The 20,740-nt window shown below is 40.3% G+C and overlaps 1 protein-coding gene across 15 annotated transcripts in view; it reads right to left on the bottom strand.

Moving 5' to 3' along the window:
* The window catches only part of CELF4 (CUGBP Elav-like family member 4), a 692,304-nt gene that overhangs the window by 357,147 nt on the left and 314,417 nt on the right, over nucleotides 1-20,740 (bottom strand). The gene's annotated exons all lie outside the window — the stretch shown is intronic.

The following is a 20,740-nucleotide window of genomic DNA, read 5'->3' as shown; positions in this document are numbered from 1 at the left end:
CCATGCTACATTTGTTTTTTAAATGCCTCTTCCAAGCATTCACTTTTAGATCATTGAACAGATGGGTCTCGGGTATGTCTCTCCCAAGGAGGCTGAACAGGTATGATTTTCTGTATTGATTGATAGCTTATTGTGGACTTAATTACTTGGGAAGATCTTGTCTGTATGTTGTTTTCTGTTTTCTCTCCATTAAATACAAATATGGCATCTACACATGTGGAATTACAGCATCCTGGAAGTATAGACAACTTCCCCTTGAATCGAGAGGGTCCTTGAGTTTTTATGAAGTAGAGACATGACTGGATTACCAAAGGTGGAAAAATCCACTCTAAGTCCCTGACCAGGTGACTCATCCTTCTCACTTGCAGTGGGTGCTCTCCTGTTGAATGCCACATTTTGCCCATACACTGAAGTGCCCCAAACCCATTCCTGCTCCATGTGTTTGTGTGCTCTGCCACAGGCTGAACTGGTATGGGTGTGAGGTGTGTGCCTGTGCCTGTGTCTGTGTGAGACACCACAGAACCCCTGCAAGGGGATGCATCCCCCAGCCTGACTCCTTGCTTGGAGGAGCTCCTGTGTTGGCCAGAAATGATGCTGTGCACAGGCTGTTGCTCTTGTGATGTGCCTCAGCAGGACAATCACACATCCCTTTGTACATTTGTGTGCTCCTAGGGCACTTCTGCATCCCTGATCCATGATAAGACCACCATGCACAAAAATTAACACACTGGGAAGGGAGAAACTTAAGTGATCTGAAAAGACAGAAAGGTCCCTGACTTCCATTTAGATATTTTATGCCCAGTATAAGGAAAGAAGATTAGGGTCCTAAAGAAGAATTTAAACACATAAACATTTTCATGGGTGTAGGAGGCTGTCAAAGAACATACCACCAAGACTCTGAGGAAATAGTTTCTGCTTTAACACCCGCAACCACGCACTCATCACCCAGTAGACATGCAGACAGTCCTCCTCTTCCCTCTCCCTTACTTCATCTACGGCAAAACCACACTATTCAAACTTTTCCACTATTCGTAAAAGAAGCTGCCATTTACACATTTGCAGAGCAGCAGACACAACACCAGTTTAATGATATAAGGAGGGAAAGAAATAAGGAGCAATCTGTGTATAATGTATACACATATATTTTAAATACCCGGCAGGAGAGACCCTGCTGCCAATTTAGTTCATTGTGAAATAGCTAAATATTAAAGAGAGAGGGGGCTGATGGAATTGGATGGAAAGTTATATCTCTGAATCTATTTGTAATCACCTGTGTCTCTGCTTCTTTTCTCGTAATACCTGCAGAGGCATGACATACTGCTAGCTACCCCCAGAACATCTTATAAAGAATGCAAGGGTTTTTCCAGCCTCTGGCACTCAGGTGGTGTTGGACTGGAGCACATGTCAGCCCTGATAAAGAGGAGGGAGCTCAGACCAGGCACTTCCAGCATTTGCCCGGAGCAGGAACGTGTGATGGCTACTCTACAGGAGGGATCACAGTGTCAGCAGCCATGTGTGGCTGACCTGTGTGGCTATCAGAGACCTTTAAATTCCCCCCTCTTGCCTGATGATCCATGCTTGCTCCTTGTAGCTCCTGCACTGAGACAAACCCCAGACTCCTGTGCCTCCCAAGCTCTCCACGTGGATTCACCACGTGCATTTCTTTATCTGTGCGCGCCCGCCCTTCCCTCTTCATTTCATAACGGCTCCAGATGGGTGTGATTAAAAACACACAGGCCTTACACACCTTCTGTGGGAAGCAGTTTTCAGCAAATTTCCCCAAATTACTTTAATTTTACAGGTAGGCAGAGGGAAAGTGAATAACACAAGCCATGCAGCACCCCCAATGGAAAAAAAAAAAAAGATGGGAACATAATGCAGATTTGCTTCTTCTTATATTTTTCTTCTACTTTCTAGGCAACAGAGTGTCCTGTAATACTGGTATTATAGGTATTACTGATATTCTAAAAATCAGTCACAGCAGGGGAGTTGAGAAAAAGACTGAGAGACTTTCTGAGATTTATTTTTTTTGTCTCATACAGAGGCTCTCTCGAAATTATTTTTTGAGTAGGTACTTGCTATTTTTTTTTTGAAGAGCTATTCACAACGGTGCATGGGAGGGACATTTCTTGGACTGCAGCCAAGTGGCAGCCATTTGTCATCAAGGCAAAACATTCAATACCCTGTTGTAGTGGAAGATTTTGATCAGAGAAGGAGTTTAGCTGCCAAGATGGGTACTAGGTTTTAAACCTTAGTTCAATTCCTAGCTCTGCCAAGTCCGCTTGTCCTTTCCCTTGTCTTGTCCCTGTCCCACAACTGGCCATTGTGTTAATATTTTTCTGATTATCCACAGTTTTTGAGGCAGTAGGTCAAGTTATGAATACAAGCACCTAGGCAGGCAGATAAATTGTTTGTGCTCTCTGGAAGAGCATAACTTCTTCAGTTGTGTGTTTTCAGTAGGAGCATTGGTAATTATGAATTCAGCCAGTCACTGTGCTGTGCATATTCCAGAGCGGCTCATGGAGAAATCATTGTCTGTGAAAAATGATTCCTCTATGCAACAGGCATAAAAATTGAGTGCAAACTGGCCATGAACAGGCAGAACAAATTCAATTCAGGAGTCACAGGGCTATTGTGTCCTGCACAATGGTCTGTTGTCATAGAGCTCTATAAAGGCATCAGGGAGAGATGTAGGAAACTTTGACTTAGTTTTAAAATTATTTTTAGTTTTGTTTCCTAAAGAAATTAAGGATTTAGTGATTATTCTACATCTTAATGTCTATTTACATCTCTCTCTATTCTTTTCCCCTCAATAACTTTGAACCAATTGACACAAGAGGTTTCATTTGTAGCTTGACAGACAAGAAAGAAAGTAATCACAAGAAGCTGCAAGGAAATAGTTTCTGCTGTTTCATTTTCTCAGGAATATGAGTTTTTTTAAAAACTTTTCCTGAAAAAGTGGAGGTGGTTTTGAATATTGACCCCCTCCCACTATTAAATGCATAGTGAATAAAATGAGTTTCTTATTTGAAGAAAGTTCTAAGCTAAGACAGCTTCTATTTGTGATTTATCTGGTCCATGTAGGACAGAGCAGAGATCCTCCAGCCCTTGGCCAATTGGAAGATCAAGGAATGGAGCAAGTGTTGTCTCTAGTACCTGGTCTTAACAATTCACTCCTTTAGACACCATCCCTGAGGCTGATATTGAGGGGTCTCAAAGGCAAGAGACTGTGAGCTCAGGCTTAGGAATCATAGGCTTAAACTCATCAGAAAACCATCAGTTAGGTAGTCCTGTCTACTGTTCTATTGCTAGTTAGTGAAATAACCAGCCTGGCTCTGTAAACTCATTGAGCAATTTAGGGACAATTTTACAGTCATCCTCACAGCAGACTCAGGTATGCTTGTGTCGTTTCAGTCCTTAAGGCTGGTATAAATAATAGTAGCCTTCACACTGCTCTAAGTTTTGTGGAGGAGCAGCTTCAGTCAAAGCCCTGTGTAAAGAATTTACACAGCCTGTCTCCTCCTTCTCTCTGTGTACACAGACCAATGCTGACCTTGCAGCAGAAAGCCCAGTAGGTGAAGAACCAGCATGGGACTGAGTTGTGGGTAAGTCATTAGCCATTTTCAGCTGCAAGCTCATTAATTTCCACAGGTGCCTAAAAAGTTTCCAAGATCTGGAGTTCTGTGCATCTGTGCTTTGTTTTGTCACCCTCCAGATAGGAGGGAAACACACTGGTCTGTTCACAGGAGGATGGATTTCAGCAGTGAGCTCCCATCCTGCAGTTCCCAGACACTACAGACAATAGCAGTGCTGCTTAGCACTGGTAGCCATGCATATGCATCCTTGTAGATCCTCCCCTTGCACCACAAGGTAAAATAAAGCCAGGGCAGAGCAGGCTAGACTCAATTCTTAGCTGGAGTAAGTTGAGATAGTCTCATGAACTGCCATTTTACACCTGCCTGTCTCTGGAGTACATGATGAACTGTTCAAGCTGGGTTCCTCCAGACTTCTAGGAAAAGGCAGTCAAGCAAGAATTCCGATTAAGAGAAGTGTGCACAAATGTTTTCTTAATAATAATTAATACATGATTAATAGGAACAGATTTTGAAAATAAATGATTATAAGATGTCTCTATAGCATGCCACCAGAATGATGGGGATAAATGATGCTGAGACACCTGAAAGTTGAGAGCCCATTACTAAGCATTTATAAATGGGAATGCATAAAAATATTTATCCATGTCTTTCTGAAACATGCTCTAATGTTTCTTCAAGCAATTTATCAGCTAAAAAGTAATTTTCATTAATCACTTATTAATTATTAATAAAGTGTTTGTAAGTGTCACCTTAATTTAAAGTGCTTTTGAGTCAAGGTGCACTTCTCGACTTTCCTTCTCAAAGGAGATAACTTCTCCTGGACCAGAGTCCTTCAGACACAAGTGACCTTGATGCATCCTTCTTCACACAGCCCACTCTTGGCCTCCACAACTGTTAGGCTTGCAAATGGGACTAAGGCATGTTTCTGGAAACCACAATTTGTCATTTCAGAAGGAAAGTTGATCAGATCCTCTCTCCCCACTCGCAAAGCTGGATGCCTAGACCTGGGAACGCAGCATTCAAATGTTTCAATTTATCATTACAGTGGAACCCTGAAGAGATCACATCTGCTAAGACCATAAATTGGACAAGATCCCACTTCAGAAGGAGCAGGCTCAGCTCAATATTCCCATTCTTGAACAAGGGACCAATTAGGCAGGCTTATTTACCTGCCATAAAATGAGTTGTTAGCCAGTAGGAGAAGTCACTTAAGGACAACAACAACAAAAAGTCTTTCTGATCTCTCTGTTAGAAATGGCCAGCTTCAAATCCTGCATCTCTCTACACCTTCACTTCAGTCTGTGTGTCCTCTGTTCCTCCTTCTTCACTGCTGCTTTCAAGTTAGTCCCTGCCCCTCTGCATTTTCTCTTTTGTCTTATACATTTTATCTTTTTCTGTCCCTTCTGTCTCTTTCTTTCTCTTCACTCTCCTTTTACTTAATTTTTCCTTCTCCTCCTTTGTTCTCTCTCTCTTTTTTTTTTCTTTTACATGCACACATCCAGATAAGATTTAATTTTGAGCTTTTCTACTGAACTAGCAATCAAAAAGGTCTTACATCTTGGAACAGAACCTGGGCTACAAAACGAGCAAATTGCTCACACCTCCTTCCCTTCATAAGATTTTACAGTGGGGATTGGATCTTCCTTTTGCCAAAAACTGGATTCAGGCCCCATGAGACACTAAGGGGGAAATCTTCAGGCTTAAAAAGTGATATTTTCTGCCTCTCCTCATAACTTTAAATCTGCTTCTTCTCTAGATGGATAATGGTGTGCAAGCATCCAGAGTGGAAGCAGAGAGAAGCAGACACACATCTGTCAGGGATGGTCTGTGCACATTTATCCTGCCTCCGTGCTGGGGGATGGATGAGATGACCTCTTGAGGTCCCTTCCAGATGTACTCGTCCATGAGTCCATGATTAATTGCCTTCATGATCTGCAGTTTATCTATCCAAAGAAATAAGCCTCAAAATCTCCTGCAAATACATATCCTGTGGGCTAGTTGAAGATACTGCCCCTCCATCCTTGGAGTTTTGCACCCTAATTTAGTCTCCACAGAGGAGACATATCCCTGCTGCTCCCTGCAGAAAGGTACATCCTTTTACACCCAGGAAAGGAATTAAAGAATAAAGCTGATTTATCTCAGTAGAGAAAGGAAAGAAAAAGGGCTTTAAATGCAGGAGAAATTTTCTGTATTCTGCTTCCTCAGAAAACAAAGACAGGAAACAGGTAACTGAACCTTGGCGAGGACTGCTGACACCTTATTCTGGTTTCCCAGTATTACTTCCCCACCAGTACATGCAGGATTAACCTGTGTCTGCCTTCCTGGGGCACTGAGATAGGGTATGGCAGAAAGCACCACCATCCCTGCCAGAGGGGAGCCACAGCTGAGATGACTGTTACCCCTTATACTTTTCCAGTCAAAGGGTATTCTTTGCTGACACTGAGGCAATGCTCATCCATGTGAGGAAGATTTCCTCTAACATGTTCATCCATATAAGGACGGACGTGGGAAATGGCAGACATATTTTGCCAAAGTGGGCCAAAGGAAGAAATGAAAATAGTGAAAAGAAAAGAAATGATAACAAGGAAGGGGCTGGAGAGAAAGCTAACATGAGTGTTTTAGGAAAGGCAGATATGAAGGTGGGAACTTGTGCCTGTTCGGAGATACAAACTTGAACACCTCTACCTGAACTACCAGATATCTCCATCTGGTTTTTCTCAGGTATTTATTTGACATTGAGATTTATTTAACCTCAAACTCATTTTTTCTCTTAACAGTCTGTTTTGGATCAGCACAATAGAGACTGTTGTAAACACTGGCATTTGTTCAGGTATAACCTATCCAAAGGGAATGTAAGATGTCTTCACTATGGCAGGGGAAGTTTGTAAGTAGAAAAGTGTCTCTTTTCTGGAGAAGCTGGTCATGCAACACTAACTTACTGGAAAAGTTCCTGGTTAATCAACACTGTGCATAATAAAGATAATCAAGACTTAAGTGGCATTTTTAGGTAGGTCAGATCTAGGATATGAGGAGTTTATATTATCCTACCTTTCAAAGATTCATGACAAAAATAATTGAGGAAGTTGGGTTGGTATCACACTTTCTGTCCCTTCTGAATCACCAGAAATCAAACTGAGTTAAAAGTCTGTAGGGATGAAATTCAACTCAGTAAATATAGATATCTGTACCTATGTGTATCTCACCAAGTCAACCTCGACTCCCTTGCTAGACAAATGAGAGAATTATACATTTCCATGCACTTCAGCAATTTATTTCTTCCTAACGTATGCATCTAAAACACAGATAGGGGAATTGAATTAAGAAAAAAATCTTATTTCAGACATTGGCAGTAATGGGAACTTATGGCAAGCAGTTCAGATAGAGATTTCTAAAGCTAGATCAGGTTTCAAATTTGTAAGTTACAAATAAAGAAAAAAAGATAGAAAGTATTCTCCCTTTCTACACAGTTTATCAGGAAAACAGTGTCATTTTTATGGTTCACTTTCTTTAAGAGCAATAGAACAGAGGTATGTTTTTAAACTGAGTATTTCCTGGTCATATGCAAAACCTCACAATTTTAGCTTTCTATTTTTAAACTTACTTCTCCTGACCAATTTTTCATTACCATTCTTATTTCTCTCGTTTTCCCTGTCTCCTTCCAACAATCTCACCACTTGTTTCGCTACTTCCTTTTAATCTTGAATACAAAGAGCAGGTTGATCCCAGCTCTGGCCCTGGAAATGTCAGGCTGAAAATGTTACTCTTGGAGTGATTTGCATGCATTACAAAGTGACAGGTGACAGGAGCACACAACCTCGGCTAATAGATGATTAATGATGTGATGTTGGCCAGCACTGTTGACTCGTTTTCCTGCTCTTCGGGAAACTTCAAAGGCAGCTGGCATTTCTGTTGCCTTGTGACAGGCTCATAGGTGAGTGTAATTGTTTAGTCCATATGTGCACTGCATAGAAGGAACTGTGGGCATGTTCATGGAGCACATTTTTCTCTGTGTGTGTGTGTGTGTGTGCATGAAGCAATTTGCAGGGCTGTATGCATGAGCTCCTGTGTGCTTCTGTGTGCATACGAGTTCCTCATACACAAATTGCCTGGTTTCTGCAAGTTGCTGAGAGCATCATTATCCAGCTACTGTATTCTGAATAAAATACCATGGCCCATTTGGGGTTACAGTCTAAAGGAATGAGGGAAACTCACTGGAATTTTAATCTGGATGGAGAAAAATCGCCCTAAAGTAAACAGTATGTTTGGAAAGGAGCCCAGTAAATAGCAATCAGAACAGGATTAGAAATAGGTCAAGGCTGTAAAGTTGAATCTTTTTTCACACCCATTTCTTTATTTTTTTTTCTCAGCAAAATTTGGGAGAGTTGAGGTCATTAAAGAGATTAAGGCTACTTCAGCTTTCAAGCCCACTCAGATTTCAAGGCATAGCCTCACTTCTGATGCATACATTATAAATCTAGAGTTCAGCTGAAGAAGTATTTGGAGTTTTCTAGAAGAATATTCTTAGGCAGGATCCTCTCAACACATATAGATGCCAATGTTTAGATTTAAAATCCTTGTACTCGGTAAAGGTGAAGGAAATCTCATTTCCTACTCCACACATGAACACCTCTGCCTTCTGCCCTGGGTTTCCTATTCCCCAGCCCGCTGTATTCATGAATCTCTTTCAAAGTTGCTCAGCATTAGTAGAAAAGAAAGGAAACAAACTGTAGATGAAGGACAGGGTTTGCATTTGTGAACAAGGATTTGCCAAATCAGCTTCTTTTTAAACAAAAATGAGTAGTTCTCTGAATCAAAACCCTCCATCAAAATGTGTGTGGTTTTTTCTTCAGATGGAAAAGTCTGAAATTTGAGTGCTCTTTAAACCAACAAATTTCTCAATGCCCAATAAAGCATGAAGCTGCTGTAGCATAGAGCAAGGATGTAAGGAGAGTTTAAAACAAACAAGTTTTTTCCTTCCTTTTTCCAAAAGCTGTAATTTGGGAAGGCACAATGCAGATGTCAAAAGCTGAAAATGCATGTCCAGAGACAAATGGCCAGAGGAGGCCCTGAAAGATTTGTATCTTCTGCTGATTAAAAGGGGAATGTAGAAAAGTCCTTGAGTGAGATAAATATTCCTGCACAGAATCATGTAAAATTTGATTTGAAAGGTCCTCAAGAAATCAGCTAGGTTCTGGGCAAGAAACCTGTCCTGGGCAACTGAAGGCCATGCCTGAGCTCTGAACGAGCCACAGCATAGGATACACAAAAAATCAGCTGGACCCAGGACAGATTTGAGTCTGTGTCTGAGTGCCTACCAGAGATACATTTTACAGTGGTTTCTCATCTCTTTGACACCATGACAAGCTGCTCTCAACTTGAGGCAAAGACTTCAGTGTTTCTGAAGCCATCACTTTTTTGTTTTGTTTTGTTGTTTTGCTTTGCTTAGTTTTGTTTCCCCTGTCTCACGGATGGTTCAGTTTGTTAACTCAATCCAAGACTTGCCATGTCCACTTCACACTTCCCAGCCCTAAGTAACCCTTCAATTCACAGGACATCACCCACTCCAACTCTGATGGTGTTCCCGACACGGCAAGACACTAAGTGCCAGGACACCAGAAAGCAGAGAGAAAGGAAAGAGCTTGTAGGCTTTGATCTATTTCAGACCTGTCAGATTAGGTAGGTCTGGAGGTTTGGGCGATGAGGCTTGTGCTTCATGCTTGCTTAAACTGGATTGCCTTGGAGAAAGCTGAGCATTCCCTCGTGGTGAAGTCTGTGTCACCTTACCTTCCATCTACAAGCAGCAGCAAAAGACATCTCAGCACTCTGGGCTTGTGAAAATAGCAGTTTCTAATTTGTGACATTTATTTTGCAGAACTACAGGTTGACCTGGGTACATGGTAAAGAGGGGTGTTGTTTCTAAGGTTCCTGGAAATGCAGTTCTTTGTATCTTAGTCAAAGTCTGTTGAATAACTTGTATGCATGACTTTGGGTGTCAAGGTGTTCAAGGGCACTGCCAGAGTGACAGAAAAATGGCAACAGCCAACCCACAGAAATTATTTCTTTAACTTGTTAATATTGCTGTGGAACATAGAAATACAGGTACTGTCATGGTGCACATACACAAATAGTCTAAGAAAAAGACAAAGAGACCTAGCCATTCTGCAGTACTGTTGATATTTTATGTGATACATAACTAGTTTCTTGTTACTTAGCACTTTGAAAAGCTGCTTTGAATACTTTTTCTTTGTTTACTAATAAATATTAACTTCAGGCACCTGTACCATGCAGCTAACTTTAAAAGCCTGAAAATTTAAAACTATGAAAATCAGTTTTTTTCTGAATGTGCTTTGTGAAGTCCAATAATTTCCAAGAACAGTTATAAAACCAGAAGGAAATCAAGATTGAAGTTTCTGGTTCACACTTGCTTTTTTCCCTCAACACATTCAAGAATTTGCCTTTATTGTATCCTATTACTTTAAGGAAAATTTGAATGGCAACGCTTTAGATGACTGGCTGGTTAGCTTATTTTATTTTTCTTCCAATGTTTGTCCTGAGCTCGGATTCCAGACAACCTTGCTGGTTGTCATTTGCCATTAAGAATGTAAATTTGCTATTAAAGGTAAATTGTCTTTAGGACCTTTCTGGCAAGCATAAGAAAATTTTAGTGAGAAGTTGGTAACTGGTAATTACTACTGACTCTTGCTACAGTCACTTGACCAGAGTCACTGTTCATCCACAGAGTTGTGGTGGAATGTACTAACAGCAGAAAGTCCCAGTCTTGTTGTTTAAGGCATCAAGGGTTCTGGCATGCCTCAGTGGAATCAAGTTTAACTATCCAACTGTATAGAGGCGGGGTACGTAAGGAACAGCAATTTCTTTCAAAGTATTTCTAAGTCTGTTAGAATTAGAAAGTTTCTGTTGTGCTCTAAGACCGAAAGCCTTCTTTTCTGAATCCTGCTGCTGTGACTTCTGCAATTTCGGTAGTGAAAGTGGCAACACTGAGAAAGAATGCATTGCAAATGGAAACTATCACAGAAAGAGAGGTGCAACACTCTGAAGTTTATCCTGTCATCTCAGTCACAACTTCACGTCCCCTACAACCCAGCTCCAAAGGGCTGCCAAAATGCTGCTCATGCCTTCTAGACAGTGTGTGTGTATCTGATCAATCCATTTGATTTGTAGGTTAGGGCTAAGCCTCACAGTCAGACCCAATGATCTCATTGCTGCCAGCATGAATGCAAAATACTTTGAGCGAAAACAAGGGGATTGATCTAAAAGGACACAGGTAATTTAGAGCAGAAGTTGGGCTTTTGTGTATTAATTAAAAAGTTTGCTGTAACCTATGGGACACATCAACTCTCTTGCAAAGGTTGTCATCTCTGTGCAGCCAGCCATTTGTTTTGTTTGCTTCTGAGAGAAACTTGATTTTTGTGATGGGCTGTGCCTTTTGCTACTATATCCTCTGGGAGAGAGGTCTGGTCAGATGATTAACATTATCTTCTCTCTTAAACATTACATTATGAAAATTGGGCAGGTTTTTTTTTTAATAGCAACTGACTAATTAGCCCCACGTCTCATCTCAGCTGTCAAAAATCTCTATTCATTGACAGTTTACTTTAAGTGGTTCAATTAGCATAACAAATGACTCACCAAAAGTTCTGTAGGCATCCTATTGATTAATGTCATTTATCTTGCAAACCAGCAGTAGATGCGTGAGTTGCTCCTAACAATTATTATATACATTTATACATGTATATAATAAGTGCCTCTCAGAGAAGCAATGCAATTTAGGAGTTATTTGCAGACGTTTAATAGCAATAAAGGGCTTTCATCAGCAGCAATAAGATGGATGATTTCCCAGTTAAGAAGCAGGTAGAAGACAGGGCTGTGTTTCCCTGTACATCACACTGCATGCATCCAAGTCATATAAAGAAGAGAAATTTCCGTAAATGTGTGATCAGACTGAGGAGGATAGAGACTGATCAGGAGCCAGTCTATATTTTTGACTTTTTCCTATTGTTTGCACAAGCTTTTCAGTACATTGGTGTATATTCTATTAACAGTACATTGTAATATTTTTTGTTCATGCTTTTTGTGGGTAATGCACATGTTCATGTTTCATGTTCAATGTTCATGTTTCATGTTGGGTAATGCACAGAAAGAAAAGTGCTGGGTTCTTCTGTTTCAGCTTCAAAGACTTGCCTTGGAATTTTTGCCTTTAAAACTCTTATGGGATTTTTGAAGGCCCAGTGTTCTCAGCCCCCATGGCCAGAATTGATAGCAAATCAAGGTGCACAGTACAGCAACAGGGCAGCTAATTTTCAGTTTTAACAGGACTCTTAACTAGTAACAGTACAGCAGTACTAGGCAGGTGGGGAAGAGGAAAGGTTTTTCCCCTCAGTTCTTCCATTCACCTTTGGCACTCAGTTTGGCCTTACTTAATCCCCTCTCTCATTTTTTTTCCATCTGCTTTGATTTTATCCATGCTGCTCATGAGGTCTATGCAGTCCTTGCCACCAGGAAAGTCCCTCACTGAATGTTCATGCAGTGCCTCACCCTACAAAAGGTCAGAGCCTCAGAAACCCCCATGATATAAAAATGCAACATTTCACCACAGAGCAAATTTGAGGTATTCACCACTGGGGGGAAAAATGGTCTCCCATCAGTTAAAGACTTTGATCAAATGACAATGTTCTGAAACTTCTTCAGAAAGATGTTTTCTGCCAATGAAATCATAGATGACCATATAGTACACTGAAAGGCATTAGTATGGATACCTCTGTAATCATAGTGAAAAAGTATGTGTATGTTTCAGTTGTTTCAAAGTATTTCTCCTAGAGGAAGAAGCTTTTATGACTGAACTCTTTAATAAGGGCTCTTCCCCCCAGTCTCAAGAGGGACAGTGCAAGCTTTAAAGAAAGTACAGCAAGTGCTCTCACTACTGAAGCCACTAGGAGTATATTTTATAAAGCAATATTAAAGAAATACTAAAAGCAGAATAATTTAATCAGATTCATGAAATCAAATACCCCCAAGGCAGCGATGAAGATGCAGCTCAACAGGTACTGGCATTTCATTCCATAAGAAAAGGAAAATTCATCAGCTTCTTCTTTTTTTTTTTTTTCCCCTCTTTTCTTTTTATAGAAGGAAAGCTTGACACTAAATAAAACTAAAGCTAAATAACCTTAGGACTTGAGGATTAGTGCAAAGGCACCTTGGGCCTGTATTCAGTTACACTCTGTCTCTTCTTGTTTGGGAGCTGGAAACTAGTCATTGTTAGGGAGTTGGAGGGAATGCTGTCAAGTGTTTCTTTAAATGACATTTTTTTTCCTGATCACATGATCGGTAACTGAAAAAATGTTTCTTCTTTTCTTTCTTTACTTGAGTTATGTTGCCATGACTGCATTCTCTTATGGTAAAGGGCAGCAGAGCAGATCTTTATCCCAACCTGGGGTTTCCTCATGCTGCAGAAAAAAGTTAACAATAATTTAGGAAAATCATCTTGAAAAATTAGCACTAGAAGAACATACTAAAACTTGAAATTTAATGTTCCCATGTGTCCTAATTTTCAAAAATCTGCTGCTAGTAAAGAGATTATAGATTTTGTTCTTTTGTGCTGTTACTCATACACTCAGTTGATGGCTGATGGCTTTCTTAGAGTGGTTGCAGGAGCAGTGTTCTGTAATTATATAAGTGTAGGCTATGAAAGGAGGACTAAACTGACTTTGATAGCAACTTGTAATATTAACTAGGAGATCTTGGGGGAGAAAAAGGTACGAATCCTCAGCACCTGCTGTGCTCTCACTGAAATACCTAGTAACAAATCAGTGTACATATCCTGCTAATATCTCTGGAGAAGTCAGACCATTCTCATGTGTCAGGTACGTAACTGAGGGATAAATTCAGCTCACTTAAACCAAACCAGCAAAACTCAGACATCGGGTTTGCTCCAGGCATCTCCACTTGCTGTGTCATCAACGGGGAGTCAGGTGCCCCATGCAGTGAATCATTCTGTGCTGCAAGAGGAGTCATCCACTGGCTTGCAAGGATGCGTGTGGTGTGTCTCCCTACTGATGACTAAGAGAGCTATGAATAGTAACCTAGACTGAGTACCTTCCCTTTTACTAGCACTACAATTAGCTGAGAAGATTCCCACCCAGCTGCCTTCTCCAAAGTAACAGGAGAAAGTGGATAGTAGAGAAAATGATGCTTTCAGTTCACCAGGCAGATGTGCTGTGCAGAGGATCACCCTTAGCTTTTGTATGGGCATCAAATTGACTCTGCAGTGAGGCGATGGAGTTGAAACACCAAATCTGTGTGCCTGAGGTCTGGGTGAATGCAGTTCACAAGGACTAAGGTAATCTGGAGCAGCTGAGCAAGTACAGAGGGACAAAACATTTAGGCAGTGCACGATTCTGACAAGTGGCAACAATATCCCTGAGACAGAATTTTGAAGAGTATGGAGAGACGAGCATTCCATTTATGATGCATATTTAGCAGCTAAAATATAGCAGCAGCACTGTCCTCTCCTGCCTCATGGCTTCTTTCTCCAACAAGGCCATCATAAATTCTGCCTTGAGCAAAGCAGAACTGATTGGACTCAATTTATTCTTCTTTAAAATACACACACAAACACATTCACTAGGGAAGGATGTAGAAGTTCCAGGAAAGAGCCGTAACTCAATTGCCATTATAGAACAGAAAGATAATTAAGTAAATGTTGGCAGGGGATAGCATTGAATAACTTTAGCAGAATGAGTTCTTCTTTGCTTTGCCCTTTGCAGAAAGTATACTGCATTCTCCAGAGACCCCACCCTAAATTGCTTTGGATAGCTTCCTTTTCCCTGAAGGAAATCAGAGAGAACAAGGCTGGGAGGGAGCTCCAAAGGTCGGTTTCCCTCAGTGCAAAGCAGGATCAACTCAAGCTAAGCTGGTAAAGATGAATGTTTTCTCTGCTGAGGGGCAGGAGGTCAGCCTGTATCCTGTATAGGTATGCTGTTAACCCTTCCCACATTTCTAGCTGGAACTTAGGAGGATCCAGGTAACATCTAAATCACTTTGGTCTACAGTCTGGAGCAAAGAGAAGCCTTTTAGAGAGAAATTAATAACAAGTGAGACACAAGTAGACACCGTGAAGTGTAACTGGGTTCTGTTTGTGCTTGAGTATCAAGAGTATAAGGGATCCAGGAGCTGCAGTTACTAATTAGTTCCAAGGGCAGATAAATAGCAGCTCTGCTTTTTATTCATCCCATGTGGTGATCCACTGGGTTTGTAGACTTTGGCACATTTTCTGTCTGAAATTTATCATGAGTTTACAGCCAGACAATAAGTTAAAAGAAAAGGAAAACAAAACACCCATCATGGTAAATCTTACAAGACTTTACTTTTAAAACTAGAATATGAGAAAGAACATATGTGATAAGAAAAGAAAGAAAATAGAACAGTAAAATGTTAAATTAGCATGTCTAAGTTCATTCTTGTAGAGGTAGGAGGGTTTCAAGTCAGTGAGCTTCTCTTTAATGTTGGTAAGGTTTGGACAATGCATTTCTCCTTTTTGACTGCATCGAAAGAATCCTGTGCACAATCCTATGTGTATAAAACATATGCAGCCACCTCTAAAATCTAATTATTTTAAATCAAAATCTTTGAAATATTTTGTCTTACTGTCTATCATGGAAGGTTATTCAAGCTTCTTGGTAATGAATCTTTGTCTAAAACATATTTGGCAATCTTTGCATAATCATGTCACTATATGTCATAGACTGCACCTTCAAGAATCACCACATGATGTGTGAAATGAAGCAAAAATAGCTGATATCCTTAGAGTGACTTTGGTAAAACAGTGCTAATTTCTCAACCTTCAGAAAGATCAATGTAATCTCAAAGTTTCAAACACATCAACAAAAATATCTTTGTGGGGGAAACAGAGATGTGTAAGTGGGCTGTTTTCATTTAATAAGAAAGTTAGTACAGAGAAATTTTGGGCTGTCACCAAAACTGAAATGCATGGTAAACTTGGGATGAGAAGAAATGTTTCATGATTGCACAATCACAGGCATTTCCAGCCTTACATGACATCTTTAGAGCGGCATTTTCTATTTTAGGGTCTGTTACAACAGCACCTGTTTAAAAAATGTTACTTTCAACAATGCTGTCCTGTGCTCACATGAGAAAGAGAAGACAATCAACAAGAAAAATACATCTGAATCAGAAAATACAAAAGCAGAAGTGTCATGCTTATCCAGGGCACTGGGTAAAACAGACACAGCAAGAAGAGTGTGTATTTAGCATATGATTAATTTAATCTCTGTCAATTGGAATTTTAACAGTGTACTATTTAGTTTAACCTAATCATTCCAACTCATTCTGTGATCAAATAAAGAGATGCACATATATCCAAAGAGAGATTTCTTTTGTCATAGTTTTGTAATATACAAGACAAACTTTATTCTGTGATGATCCTTTTTCTCCATTGTCTATAGAAAGGTTTAGATGACCAGATTAACCTTAGCACCTTACTTCCAGACATCTAAAGTTTGTGTGTGTTGAATGTAATCCAGTAAGAGCTCTCATTTTGGTCTGAAAAGGGCAAGATAACAATGGTTGAAAAGCAGATGAAAAACCATATATGTTTTGTTTAAATATAATATTGGAGAAGAGAGATGACCTTAATATAATTTATGATTTATATTTTAGTGCTACCAGGAAGCTTAAGCTGCTTAAAGACTCCACAATGTAAGCAGAGATGATGGATAGGAAAGGATGGAAAGTTACAGGAACTCTAGTACTGAGATTAAGTGACTACATGAAGGTCACAATAGATGAACACTTTTTTTGCCTGTGTATTGTGAAGGTACAGATAGAGACAGTGCAACAATGGGCAGCTGAAGAGGAAAAGGAGAGTGTTGCACACACGGTTCCCCAAGGATTTGAATTTAACCACGGTTTTCATTAGGCAAGACACCTGAATTAGTTGTATCTGGCTCCTTCTGCAGATATCTCACAAAATAAGGGCACTTCTTGAGAATAAGTCAAACTACCAAGAGACTGATTTGCAACCTGAGTGAAACCTAATACTGACCCCAATTAGAAATACAGAGTCAAGTTTGATGAGAAGAAAGTCAGTATGAAAATTAGATTAATCATCAAACAAATGATCCAATAGGAATCTCCATAATTTGTAAATCATCCTATGGATTAACAGGGTTTGGGCACAAATCAGAGCTTTACCACTGATTTCAGAAGAACCTGGATTTAACTAATATTGCAGAGTCCCAGAGGAGGTGCTCTGGAGTTTACAGATAGGATTGCCACAGGCTGATCTTGGGACAGGCATTCAAAGGATGAATAGGACATCTACAGGTGGTCTAGGTTTAAAATAATCCTCTAGGACAATCTAGCAGATGACATCTGTATCTGAGGCTCATCTGTCATAATTTCTTAGTAAAGAAGAAATGAGGGACAAGATCTGCCAAAAATACATAAGATGGATCAGCCAAATTGTTTCTAAATGGTACCTTAGTCAGAAATCTCCACAGGGGGCCAGCAGCCAGCTGCGCTGCACTATAGACTAAATGTTACTGTTTTGGAAAAGAGTCAGTGGCAAGTGATTTGCATTAAACAATTTTTTTTTTCTTTTGTTGTTCTTGTTGTTGGTTTTGTTGCTATTTTTGGCTAACATAGAAATGCATCAGCATGTGAAATTTACAGAGCAAGTGCCCAGTTGCTGATTTCCAGTACAATTTTTGTCTCCATGCTAAGAGATTTTGCTCCCAAAAAGCAGGGAGGAGGGGGAAAGGAGCAGGGTAGAAGTGGTGATAAGGAATCTAAAAACCCAAATCAAACAGAGAGACAATCCAGAACCACAAATGGTTTCCATTTCCAACATTTTCTTTCCAATTCAAGAGAATTCTGTGAATTAAGAATGTCTGTGGTTCTCTTGCCTTAGAAAGGAGGACATAGAACAAAACCTATGTTGAAAGCCACTGAACTCGTGAATAAGAACAAGGGGCTAAAAGAAAATGAAGCTCAGGGATTCATGGATCTTGTCAAGGTCTGGAGATGCTTTCATCATATATCTAGGCTGCAGCAGGGTCTGGAAATTTTCCTGGTATCTAGGCTGCTTTTGGGACTGCTGCTCTCCAGCACATGTTTGTCCTGGAGGATGGTTTTCATTGATATGGTGTGATGAATCTCCTATCTAAACACTTGCAGGTGTATGTAGAGATGGATCTGTCCAGAAACCTGGTTGCTTGCCCAGAGAAGAACATTGCTAAGGGGCAGCAAAATGGCTCTGCTCCTCAGCCTGGCTGCTCTCATCTAGGCACTCTTTGGTTGTGCTGGAAATATGTGACATTAATTCTGCATCCATCACTTTTTCAGGACTGCAAAGATAAAGAGGAAGATCAGGTTTTTCAAGGATCTGCCCCCAGTTCTGTTCCTTCTCTTCTGTGACAGAAGCAGCCTTGCCAAACCCAGCCTTTAATCCTTGGACTGGAAAACACTTGGATTCTTCCAAGTGTTGTCTCTACAGATGTTTTTCCCACACCCAGACACCCATGGATTTACATGTAAGTGCAATCAGAAAACCATGTGGAATGGTTGCTATAAGGATAATTGTACAGGTAGTTATCTACATTAACATGCATCACACTTATGGGTGCATATGAATGTATTAGAAAGATGAGGAACTACAACAGAAGATTAAAAAAAGTTAATGCCAGAAAAGACCACAAGAATCATCCAAGGGTTTTTCTGCCTTGCATTAGTCAGTCATTATTATCTAAAGCAACCTCTGCTAGGCTGCACAAGATGCTGAAGTCATACAGTATGATGAGAAAAGAAACAAGAACAAACCATGAAATATTTAATATCTTCCAGTGGCACTGATGCAATCTTTAAGCACAGTGCATTAACATTGTTCACTATGCCTCCTAACAAAAGTGGCTGTAACTAGACCATGGGAGAAAAGAGGTGCGCAGTTTTTACAGTCCTTTTGGGCTGAAAAAGCCCCAGCTGAACCAAGGTTTGGCACTCTCCTTGAAGAAATATGTGGATTGATCAGTGAATTCTGAGAAAGGTGAGTTAGAGGCTGAGAAAACACTGTGCATGAGAAACAGTTGAAAGAATTGTTCCTGCTTAGAGTGCAGAAATGAAGAATGAATAAAGGTATGAAAATAGTCTTAAGGCATATCACTGAGAAAAACTTTAGCTCAGTTATGAGGAAGTATCAGTTAAGGCATCAGAGGATTTTGTCCAGGAAAGATTACATGTCTTAGTGCAAGGTAGCTCATATCTTTCTGAGATGCCACTTTCTCTCTCTGTTTGTGGAACAAGTTTAGTCAACACTGTTAATTTTTGTGTGTGATGATGAGAACACTTTCCAGGCTTGGCAACACTGCCTGAAATACAGATGTTTAATGAATCAGTGCCATCACTGTCTGGTTACTTTGTTTTTGGTACTTTTTTCCTGAGGGTGTGTCACTTGCCACAGTTAGATGTTCTGCTAGTCCATGAATCTCTAATTTGACTCAACAGGATTGTACACTTCTACTTCTTGTAGAAAAAGCCCTACCAGAATACCACTGGATTTATTTTGGACTGATGTGGACATGGATCTGTATTTTATTTGTGATCCTTTGCCCCACAGATAGGGTATAAGGATGGAACTTATATCCAAGAACCCAGAGCTACATTTAAATACCCTGAAAATGACAAGGATTCCTGCACTCTTTTACCAAATTCATTAAAATCTTGACTTGTTGAATAAAATAATGGTCACCCAGTTTGACATGTATTTCCTAGCTTTTAAAATGTTTGTGCAATCATCCATAGGTTTTGATGCCTTACAGAGGAAATGCTGCTGGAAGAATTTGGTTGCTTTTTACATTGGTTTGTTTGGGTTTGTTTCTTTTTTTTTCTCTGAAAGTTCTAAACTCCAACCTTTCCTCAATTTTTTTTTCTGTTACTTCTTTTTTCCTTGCTGTAGGAGAAACACATTTACAAGTAATTAATACTGATTAAAGCTCTAGCAATGTGCAAGCCTCCATGACCTGCCTGAAACACCCTGCTTGTGTACATGAAAAGGATGCATGTACAGTGATTACCAGATCTGCTGTTCAAGCAGACCTTTTCTTTCTGGGTCTGTTGGTCCTGGGTCAGGGTAGGTTGTTTGTAACTCCACTTAAGGAAGAATCAGAAGAGTATGGAATTCACTGTAGCAGAAGAAGCAACTTAAAATTCAAACACCTCAGTCTCAGCTGACTAAAGACTTTTCCTCCCTGAGCACTTTCTTGACCATCCAGCCACATCTCCAAGATGTGTACCTCAAAGGCTGGCAGGAGCTCCCAGACACTCAGAGCAGATTTGGTAAATGAGATCCAGTGCTCAGACTGCAGGTGAGCTAATTCAGTGCCATTAGCTGCAGCCAGGACTCCATCTCCTCATTAGGAAAGAGATAAATTATGCAAAGTGTACTCTCAGTACAAGCAGCAAGAGCCGGCAAAGCCACAGAAGAGGGAGATGGAAGGAAAAATGGTCTGCAAAGCAGGGCAGAGAAAATGAAACACTGCTCTGGAAATGCTGGGAGGAAACTCTCATCTTGGATCAGCCCCTGGATAGAAGCAAAATGCTTCACCTTCTTTGACCTCCTGCCAGCTGCAGTGACTGTCAAGTTGGAGCGAGGGCTCTCCCCTTCTGTCCTTGCCCATGCTCCAAAGGTCCCTTACTCGTTACTCCTATTGTACCTTAATCTTTTATATGAAATTGATTTACATAAAACTCCAGAGCCCAAGAGGAAAATATTTATCTCTTATATCCCAAATAGACCCTCCACAAGGGATTCTCTTCCCTGACAACACTTTGCGAAGTAGGAATTTTTTTCCTTATGGCTGTTGCCTTGAAGCATGGCATCAATGAAAGCTCTTCCCTGGTACTGTGCTTATTTTATTTCCAAAAAAAAATCCACAGGAGGGAAGTGAATGTGTGAAATATCCTACAACCACCTGAGCAAGATAAAATATCCCAGGTATAGGCAGGAAAAAATAGTTGACATTAGCTTAGATACCAGACCCCTCTCAATCCTGATCCCTGCAGGACTGTCAGCATGGTGACCAACCATTCTGGCACCCTTCTGTGTGAGGGAA

This window comes from Passer domesticus, chromosome Z (assembly GCF_036417665.1).
Source record: "Passer domesticus isolate bPasDom1 chromosome Z, bPasDom1.hap1, whole genome shotgun sequence".
NCBI classification, from domain to species: Eukaryota; Metazoa; Chordata; class Aves; order Passeriformes; family Passeridae; genus Passer; species Passer domesticus.
The sequence above is the reverse complement of the archived record's forward strand: the minus strand, read 5'-3'. Positions and strand labels throughout refer to the sequence as shown.